Genomic DNA, 10,983 nt, shown 5'->3' on the forward strand with positions numbered 1-10,983 from the left:
CAATGAGAATTTCGGTTAGCTAGTTGTTTGGTGCACTGAGGACCAAACAAGTGATGTGACTGATGGTATTCACTGAATTGACCAGATGTTCTGGAATTGTACACACACAGCTTCAAGGCCATTCTGACAACTATGCAATGGGCTTGTCTGTAATTTCTCAGAAATTTGAGGGTCTTTTTGTGCTGAGTTGATCTTTAGAATTTGCATAAATCTCGTTTCTTGTTGTCACCGATGGAAATGTTTCATCCCAACTGTTGTGTGCCCCCTTCCCGCCAGTATTCCCCTGAACTACTGGCTCTGGCTGAGTTAGCAGTGACCACTCCCACCCACTTTCCCTGGTTTAATTTGTTGAGCTTCATCTGTGAAGTTAGTAGTAATGTCTTTGGAACCATTTCTTATCCACAGATGCTTTCTGAGAATCTTTCTGAGTGCTTCAGGTTTGGGTGGGAGGGGAGGCTTCCTTCATCACCCTAATCCAGATGTCTGCATTCTTTGTAGAGTTGAGGGCTAAATGGGCAACTGTTAGTGAAGGCTGCTAATGTCATCTACAAACATGACTAAGGGTTTTGAAAATGGTTTGGAAATTCATTTAAAGTTTATGAGCATCCATGCATAAAGAGGGTTTTTTGCCACTTTTTGACAAAGTAAAATAATAAATTACCCTTTATCTTCTATAATTAGCATCAGCTCTGTGCATGACCCTAGCAATAGGTCCTTCTTTAGCTTTTGTTATGATTATTAGTTTCCCCCACTGAAAAGTTTGTTTATAGAGATGGTCATTTGTCAGATCTATTAAATGGTATGGGGAGAACTAATATTTCAATCCTGTTTTGGAGCAACTTTGCTAAAATTTGCAGGTAAAGGAAAAGATAAGGGCAAATGCAGTGCTTCTGGGAACGATGAGACTAGTATCTTTGGCTATCCGAGGAAGAAGGATACTCCCTGAGGAGTTTTCAAGGTCTAGAAGTCAATATCTTATAAGAATCTTTGGTGACATGAAATCTTAGCCAGGAGAAAAATACCACCATAATCTCACCTGTCTCTCCATCTTACTTTTCCTTTCTTTGCATTGGACTTTAGTTATCCTTACTGCTGATTTCACTGTCCTTTTTTTTTTCTATAGCAGCAGTATTTGACCACTGCCTTAAAAAAAACCAAAAGAACTTCCAATTCTTATTGTTTCCCTGAAAGCTTGCGAATTCCACAGATCTCCACATCTACGCGTCATCATGGAGCCGTGTGTCGTGCTGATCTTCGCTGAAGGTGGCGATGGAGCATTTCTGCATTCACTCTCCATAGCCTTACAGGTTGTCATGCTTACGACAAGTGCTTGCTCCACTCCTGTTATCATCCCCTGAGAAGGCTCCTGGGGTCAGGAGGCTCTGCCCCTCAAGACCCGTGGTTGCACCAGCCTTTGCTCGAAGGTACACCTGGTCTCTTCCTCCCACCCCTATTTTCAGGTGAATTATCTCTCTATCAGCTGCTTTCCAATACTTCACAAATTCTAAAATGTTAAGAGCTGCACACTGGTCATCTCTTATGCACATGAGCAATCAAGGTCCAGCAAGATGACTGACTTAGCATCACACAGCCAGTTCCACCGCCTCTCCTGGGTCTAGGACCTACGATCCCCTGTCCCCAGTCAGACGTTCCATTCCACTCTTCACCGTTGATGTAGTTGCTGTGTTCCTTTAGCCGAACCCACCGCCTGACCCGGGCACTAATGGCCCTTGGGCTGTGACACAGTATCTGCTTGGCTGTTCTGCTTTGTCCTCTCCTTAGTCCATGTCACATGCTGCTATTTGCACTTCCCCTTTAAGGCTGGTATATTACCTGGCTCTTGCTGGTTGCCTGCATGGTCACCTGATTTTCAAATCAGGGTTTGCAAGGATCGTTCACTTATTTTTTTGGTAAGGCCATTGCAGCCTCTGTAGCAAGGTTAAAAGCTCACCAGTGAGAAGATTGGATGCTGTCACTGCTCTGTCAGCCTTTCCGTTGATCTCTTTGGAGACCTGGAGACCTGTATATTTTCTTGATTTGATCTTCTACATCTTTGGCAGTTGGATAAATTGCTCTCTTGAGGAGACACTCATGTCAGCTTTTAGCAGCTTCCTTGAGTCAGTTTAGCATTGGAATAACATAGATTGAATTAAAACAGCTCAGGATGCCGCTTTGCTCCACCTCATTGGTGAGAGAAAAGGTCATAGGTCTGGCCTGACACCACAGACCAAATTTGGTATTTTGTCAGTGACTGGGCATGGTTCATAATCCCATCTATCAAGGGAACCATACCTACTCTCAGTGACAATGTCTTGATGTGTCCTGAGTTTTCCCAAATTAAAGTCACATCACAAAGAGCATGCCTGCTTTCCCAGTGAATGGAACGCCAAGTGCAGTTCCGCTTGGCCCAGCATAACCCTTCAGTGATCTGTTTGGAGGATGTAGGCCAGGAACCGGGAGATGGGGTAGGGGGATGCGTCATACTCTGCAAGCAGTTACTAAGCTCCCATTTCTCATGGTCTCTTTTGAAGGTCCACCATTCACAATCTCATGGTTTAACCTCAGTATTAAATGCTTTGGAGAAAATCTGTCAATTGAAAATATTCAGCCCCGAACCCAGGCACCACTCTCTTGGTTGAGAATTTCCACCACAGCACTGAGGCTACTGTCACCATTTACGTTTCATAAGGCTTCACTAGGAACGGAGAGGATAGTATGAGAGCATTTGCTGGAAATGGTCATCATCTCCTTTGGTAGGGGAATTGGGAAATACGTTATACACCTGGCTACTTCGTAGCTGTAGGACAAGTGGGTCATTTTATATTCTGGATCTTTGTTAGCCCTTCATCAGTCATAAACACATTGACCTGAGAGATTTGTTCACCAGGATTATAAGGTGATATAAATTACTCAATATCTTATTTGATCCAGCTCCTCCATGTGTCAGCGATAGAATGGTTAAGTCCAGTATATTCTTGTAGTATCAGATGTTTTCCAAAAATCTAGACAATAATACAAACTTGGGAATCTACAAGTTCGTGATGGCTACATTTTCCTGCCACCTTTAATGGCTTGACCTCCTGTTGCTATCAGAAAATGGACGGAACCTCGAGTAGGATGAAGCATGCACTATTTTCAGGAAAGCAAACATACGTTGCCCTCATTTGAATTCTGTCATTCAGCGTGTACTCTAGAACCTAAACCTAATACCCACTGACTACCTCCTTAGTTTTTCTTAGATTTCTATCATTTTAAAAAGTCTCATTCTTGGATAACTTCGTTCTAAAAAATATTTAAACTTTTCTCATTTCACAGTACAGATGTTTGTAATTTTTGACAGCTCTTATATACCAGTTTTTAGAAATGTAATAGAAAGTGATTTTGCACATATGGTGCAAGCCTTGCTGGTGCGTGTTTAATGTGGTGACACTTGCCAAAACTGCTTGGCAAAACATGTCAAATAGGATGCTTGAGTCAGAACTCTAGTGTAAATGTGTCTAAACAGCAGTATGTATCATTATGATATATTTTTGTAAACATAGTGATGGCTTCTTTCAGTCGTGTAAGTACTGGATAAAAATAACCACTTCACTTGAATAATGTAGAAAAATGTCACCCAGTTGCTGGCCCTCCGCAGTTACTTACATTTTATCAGCCAGTGGCATCACTTCTTCTATTTATGTTATTATTTAGAGGAGAGTGAAGAATTGATACCAGACAACATGGAGTGAAAAAATAACTCACCAATATTTGCCTCCTAATTAAAATTCAAAACTATAACGGATATGTTTACACGTTAGAGACCACTTTTACCCTCCACAGTATATTCAATTGCAAGAAACATTGAGAGGTCTGGACTTCACTCATCTAATGACCAGCTCAGTAAGCTTGGCTCTTGAAAGCACTAAATTACCAAATCATTGTGGTAAAAGTGACCAGATTAAATTTCCTCATGACCATCCATAGCTGGCTAATATACAGGCTAGGTTTTCACTGAATCACAATTCCCCAAATTACAGTGAAAATTCATCTGCTAAGATGACTTATTCAGAAGACTCTTCATTCTCAGAATAATTGCCCCACTACAAGTAGCCTGATGGGTCTTGTGCACATTGGAAAACTATTTAGGCCCATTCAAAACCACTAACAATAACAGTAGCTATAGCTTATATACATTGAGCCCTTGTGCACCAGGTACTTTGGTAAGCACTTTAATGCATCATCTCATTTTGATCCTCACAACCACCCTCTAGGGTGTTATTGTTACCACCCCATTTTATTGATAAGGGCACTGCCCAAGGTACTCAGCTAATAAGAGGAAATCTTTGGGTTTAGTAAGCAGAATGACTAGTTTTCCCTAGTAGTTAAGGTTCTCAACCCCCTTAAACACTTTGGAATGGATTTGTTGTTTAATTGAAGTAGTGGATAAATTAAAATTTGTTCACATTTCTGTCATAGGTTCCCAGTACAAAAACGCAGGGATATAAAAGCAAAACTTTGAACTCAGTGAAGTGATGGTCTTTGGGAACGGCTAGATGGTAGAAATGGCACTGGACATCAGTTAGTCAATGTCCATTCACTTTTCACATTTGTTGTATTCATAGCCTTAGAATTGATGAGTCTGGTTTGGAAGAGAGGGTTTCAATCTATGATGTCACTGTGAGAACTGTCGTGAAGTTTTTGTAGGAAAATACAGTAATCTGTTCTTTCCTGTAGTTGTGGCTTTAACATCTCTGGCTGTGTTTAAGTTCAAGAGCTTGCCATGGCCATCAGGGCCTGGCTTTGTTTCTAAGGAATAAGGGCATGTCCATGAGAGGGGTCCTGAAACCTTCAAGGTCACTGGTCTAGTCCGACCCTGCCCCATTTAAGCATTGCCCTTGTGTGTCTCTCCTCTCTGGAACTTTATGTAGCAGCCTAACACTGGGGCCAACTTGCCTTTACTCTATTTTCTATGATGAACACTTGTGGAGAAACTGTGACAAATCCATTGATCCTAATATTTTTATTGTTGAAGTCTTGTTGATTCTCTATGAATAATTTCTATTTGATTGTACTGTGTAGAGTTAAAACCCACCAGAGGTATGTTAATAAAACTATAAATGCGTAGTGTAATATAGAATAGCAAGATTTTTTGTGAACAATTTATATAGAAGAGTAAGTTGTTTTTTAAGTGTTAGGCACTTTTCTTTTAGGAACTTAAAATGTTATAAGAGTTTTTTAAACATTCAATATTTTTAATTATAAGAAACATTTGTTACTAGAGCCAATTATTTCAGGTGTTCTAACTGGAGTATTGATTTTATTACCTCATATACCTCTAGAATGCCACATGTTCTGTTGGAGATAAAATTGCACAATAAATGTCAAGTCTCTGTTAAGTGTTTTAACTTGCTTTTTGCATCTTTCTCCAATTCAAGATGCTTTTCTGGTTTGTTTGTTTTTTTGTTTTTAAACAGAAAAGATGGTTATGTCAGGGAACTGACCAGAACTCATCCAAAAATTCACTTGATCTAGTGAATGAATGGGACAACCAATGATGATCCAGGAGTGACATGTAATCCAATGTTTCTGTACAGTATTTTGTACATTCACATTTTAAACGTACATGCTTCTATAGTTCCATTCTATCAGGGAGAGGAGGAACCCTACAGCTGCTACTCTTGACTTTTAACAATAAACAGATGCTGCTTGTTTATGGTTTTTGAACAGTGACCTGACTACCAAAGTAAAGTAGCTATGGCTAAATAAGGTGGTGTAGTGGTGGCTTCCCACTTTTAGTTATTATGTAAAATATAAATCTGATGTATCAACCATTACTGAACAGCGAAACTGCATAAGTGTCATTCATAAGTTAGACTAAGTAAAAACTAGGACAAAACACATTTTTCATTTTAGGGAAAAGATGTTTTATTTTTGCACTACAAGATGCAATGTTCTGAACAGTAGTTTTGGATGAAAAAATAATAATTTAGTCCAAATAATTTGAGTTTGAATTGGGATATCAATTAAAATGAAATTTAAATTATTTTATTATTCTAAAGCATTAAAAGAGGATTATTAAGTAACTTCGGTTTTTAATATTTTATAGCAGGTCACACAGAGTAAAAGCTACAGATCAAAAAAGTATTAGGAACAAATTCAGCAAGGTTGCAGTATACAAGATCGATATACGAAAATCAACTGTATTTCTATACACTAACAATAAACACTCTGAAAATGAAACTTAAAAAACAATTTTATTTTCAATAACATCAGAAAGAACAAAATACTTAGGAATAAATTTTAAATAAATTTTAAAATTTAAATAAAATTTAAACTGCAAACTAAACACATTATTGGAAGAAATTTTAAAAGATCTAAATAACGGGAAGACATCCCATGATAATGGAGTGGAAGAATCGATATTGTTAAGATGGCAGTACTCCCCAAATTGATCTACTGGTCCATTGCAATTTCTATCCAAATCTCAGGTGACTTTTCTGCAGAAATTGACAAGCTTATCCTAAAGTTCTGATGGAAATGCAAGGAATCCAGATAGCCAACAAAACTTAACATTTGTGGTCAATTGGTTTTTAACAAGGGTGCCAAGATAATTCAATGGGGAAAGAATAGTCATTTCAACAAATGATCCTGAGACAACAGGATATCCACATCCCAAAGAATGAAGTTGGACCCCTACTTTTATACCATGTGCAAAAAGTAATTGAAAATAGGTCATAGACCTAAATGGAAGAGCTAAAATTGTAAAACTCTTGGAAGAAAACACAGGAGTGAATCTTCTTGGGTTAAGCCACGGTTTTTTCAATATGACACTGGAAAGCATAAGTGACAAAAAAAAGAAAAGATAAATTGTACTTCAAAATGAAAAACTTGTACTTCCAAGAACAACATGAAGAACAAAAAGATAACCCACAGAATGGGAGAAAATATTTGCAGATTATATATCTGATAAGAAACTTTAGCCAGAATATATAGATCTCTTACAATTCAACAATAAACACAAATAGCCTAATTAAAAGTGGGCAAGGGTTCTGAATATACATTCTCCAAGGAAGATACAAATGGCCAATAGGCACATGAAAAGATGCACAACATCACCAGTTATTAGGGAAATGCAAATTAAACCACAGTGAAATACCAATGAAAAAGATACACAATAACAAATACTAGCTAGGATATGGACAGATTGAAACCTTCATACATTGCTGGTAGGAATGTAAAATGGTGCAGTCACTTTGAAAAACAGTTTGGCAATTCCTTAAAAAGTTATATATAGGTTATCATTTGACCCAGCAATTCCACTCATGGGTATATACCCAAGAGAATTGGAGACATGTCTACACAAAAACTTGTACACAAATGTTCACAGGAGCCCTATGATACCAAAAAATGGAATCAATCCAAATGTCCATTAATTGATGAATGGACAAACAAAATGTGGTATATCCACACAATGGTGTGTTGTTCAGTCATAAAAAAGGAATGAAATACTAATACATACTACAACATGGATGAACCCTTTAAAGTTGACTACACATTCATGCAGTATATTTACTGAGAGCCTGATGTGCTTGGCCCTGTATCAGGTACCATGTCCCAAGAACCAAATAAATACAGCCAGCGGCTGAATAACTAGTTGGAGAAAAATGACCAAGACCTATTATGAATTATGAGAAAATCCCAAGTTCCAGTAGGCAACTTGTTCCCCCAATAAAGCTGTATTTACAAAGCTGAGTCAGGCATAGAATGAGAGAAAATAAAGGTCATTGAGTCTGTCTCTATCATACCAATATAGTTCAATTTGACCATATCAGCCAAAGTACATGCCAATTCAGGGAAAGAATTATTCATATATAATTTGGTGTGCTCCCAAATCCTGGTTGAATCATTCTATTTTCTCTTTTCCTTTTTCCCCCTCCCCTTAAAGTTGTTGCTCAGGCCTCACATAGACACCGTCCTAGTGGTACATACCTGGTGTTTCAACCAGTCTGTCAGGAAACAGATGGCACGGTTGATTTGAGAAGAGCTGGATAAAAACACTTAGTCCAGGGCCTCCCTGGTGGCGCAGTGGTTGAGAGTCCGCCTGCCGATGCAGGGGATACGGGTTCGTGCCCCGGTCTGGGAGGATCCCATATGCCGCGGAGCGGCTGGGCCCGTGAGCCATGGCCGCTGAGCCTGCGCGTCCGGAGCCTGTGCTCCGCAACGGGAGAGGCCACAACAGTGAGAGGCCCGCATACCGCAAAAAAAAAAAAAAAAAAACAAAAAAAAAAAACACTTAGTCCAAAGGTGTGAGCAGGGTAGCCTGAAACTACAATGGGGAGCGTAGTGTCCAGACCTTGCACTGGCAGGGCACTGTCATCGGCCTGAAGAGGTGAGGTGAGCCAGTGGGTGTACTGGAATGAGGGCTCCCTGCTAGGAAATGTGATCTCCATGTGAGGAAACATGGTTAGACTCGGCAGAGCCTGCAGGGAGGGAGCCAGGAGAATCAGTACCCTTACTTCTCAACTCACTTCTGTCTCCTTATGATGCTCCCCTCTAGCTGAGAGCAACTGGAAACCAGAGGGCAGGAGAGCACCTTGATGTCCACACAGGTCAGCCCCCTGGGACGTAGAGCAAGGTGGAGACAGAGTAAAGGGAAGAAGTTAATCACAATTGATCATGGGGATGAGTTAGTTCAAAGATCTCTTTGGTTCCCCTTCACTGAAATCTTGAGAGTCGACATCTTTACATAAATGACCTTTTAATTTTTAATAATTTGAATAGTTAACATTTTTTAAGTCAGTAGTTGAGTGCTTTACTATCGTTATCGCAGTGAATCTTCCTACAGCCTACGAGGTAAACTCTAATATTATCCCCGCTCTACAGATGAGTAAACTGATGCTTAGAGACATGTGCCCAAGGTCACAGAGCTAGTGGTGGTGAAGCACTAAAGGCCAGATGCTGATCCAGGCGGCCCGCTCCAGGTGAGAAGCCCGTATTTCACTGACTCCAATAAAACCGATCAAAAGATTTGCAAGGCTGAGGAAAAAAGTTGCAACAATGAGGCTGATAAAACAGTAACTACTTCTTAAGTCTACCCAGCTTTGGCTGATCCAACTATAATTCATTTCTCAATGTGGCCCAAGAAGACTGATGCTCAAAATCCTGAAAAAAATCCCAGATGAATGTCGGTGCAGTTTCTGGGTCCCAGGTGAGTCTTGGTTCTGATTCAGTCCTAAAGATCCATAGAGACACAGTCTCAAAGCCTCTCTCAGTAGTCCTCTGTATTCATTGATCCTGATGTTTAAGAAATATGCTTGCTTCTATGAATGAATGGAGAGATAGATAGATGATAGATGATAGATAAGGGGGGATGAGTTACATCAAAATAAAATATCTTGTGGACCTTGTACTTATGCATTGTCAAATTTTAATAAATGAGGTTAAAACATGGTTTTGAAATACAGCTTTAAGATGTTTATCTTTATTCTCATCTAACAAAAATGTTATGGACTACAGTGGTTAGAATTCCAGGCTTTCACTCTCGGGGGCCTGTGTTCAATCCCTGGTCGGGGAACTAAGATCCCACAAGTTGCACAGCCCAGCCGAAAAAAAAATGTTATGGACCAGATTAATCCTGATTTTTTTTTTTTACCTTCTTTACTCCTGAAAAATAAAAATTCATCAAGCCACATGAATACTTAAGAATACCACTAATGAAAATGAAATATAATGAACAGTAAGCTGTGTGGTTGGATAGAAGCAGAGAAATCAGAAAACATATAAATATAGACAATTTTTAAAAGCTAAGGTCCACTTCCCACCAATAAGTGAGATTTAAAACATTCTTCACTCTCTGCCAGATTCTAGGAAGAAATTCAGGCCCTGTCAAGATGTGAGGAACAGGGGTATGGAAATGTCTTCTAGTCTTTCTCTTTTTTGGTACCAACGACTATGATTCTTTCTCTTTTCTGGCAACATAGAAGCATTTTCAGTTCCATTTTAAAAACATAATTTTTTGTGTTTTTGTGTTTTGTGTGTTTGTGGCTTGTGTTGTGTTTTCTATTAACACTCTGTACTAAATAATTACGCTTTCATTTCTGGTGTATTTTTGAATATGCTGTTTTTTCTGTGACTGCAGAAGAATATCAAAGTCAAAACTAGGCATGTGGGCTTCCCTGGTGGCGCAGTGGTTGAGAGTCCGCCTGCCAATGCAGGGGACACAGGTTCGTGACCCAGTCCGGGAAGATCCCACATGCCGTGGAGCAGCTAGGCCCGTGAGCCATAGCCGCTGAGCCTGCACGTCCGCAGCCTGTGCTCCGCAACGGGAGAGGCCACAGCAGTGAGAGGCCCGCGTACTGCAAAAAAAAAAAAAAAAAAAACTAGGCATGTGACATGTGAAATATATGTTAGCTTTAAAATTAGTAAAGATTAGGGAATTCTGTCACGTTTCTCTTTAAGGATACTAAAAAGGGAAAATCTTCATGAATCTACAGAGAACTATAAACACGTGTTTAATGAAGAAGTGTATAATCCTGATGAAAAGTATAAAGGAAGACATTTCTTTGAAGTGTCAATAACTGAGAAGTTACGGGTAAAGGAAATTTAGGTATCTAATTCAGCAGGCAGTTACTGTCACTTATAGGAAAGTAAGGCCTAGAACACTCTAGTAACTTGTTCAAGTTCATGCAGCTATTTACTAGCAGTGCCTAAATGAATATCAAAACAGTACAGTCCCCTAGAACCGTAAGATTTTTACAGCTACTTGTCCAAATTTCTTGTTGGTGTTTCCCTTTTTTCTTTGGCTGCCAGGAAGCCCGATGTTCAGTTATATCTCAACTGCAGCTTCTCTTAGCTCAGCTTTTCTGTCTGCTTGTTCTCTACCACCACCAACCATCTTTTTCTGTTCTTGATTTTGCATTTATCTTTGAGAGTTTACTGTAACAGCGTGTATTATGATGTGCTATTTTTACCTGGAAATGGATGAAATATGGATAATAAGTT

Source organism: Mesoplodon densirostris, chromosome 1, assembly GCF_025265405.1.
Source record: "Mesoplodon densirostris isolate mMesDen1 chromosome 1, mMesDen1 primary haplotype, whole genome shotgun sequence".
In the NCBI taxonomy this organism is placed as follows: Eukaryota; Metazoa; Chordata; class Mammalia; order Artiodactyla; family Ziphiidae; genus Mesoplodon; species Mesoplodon densirostris.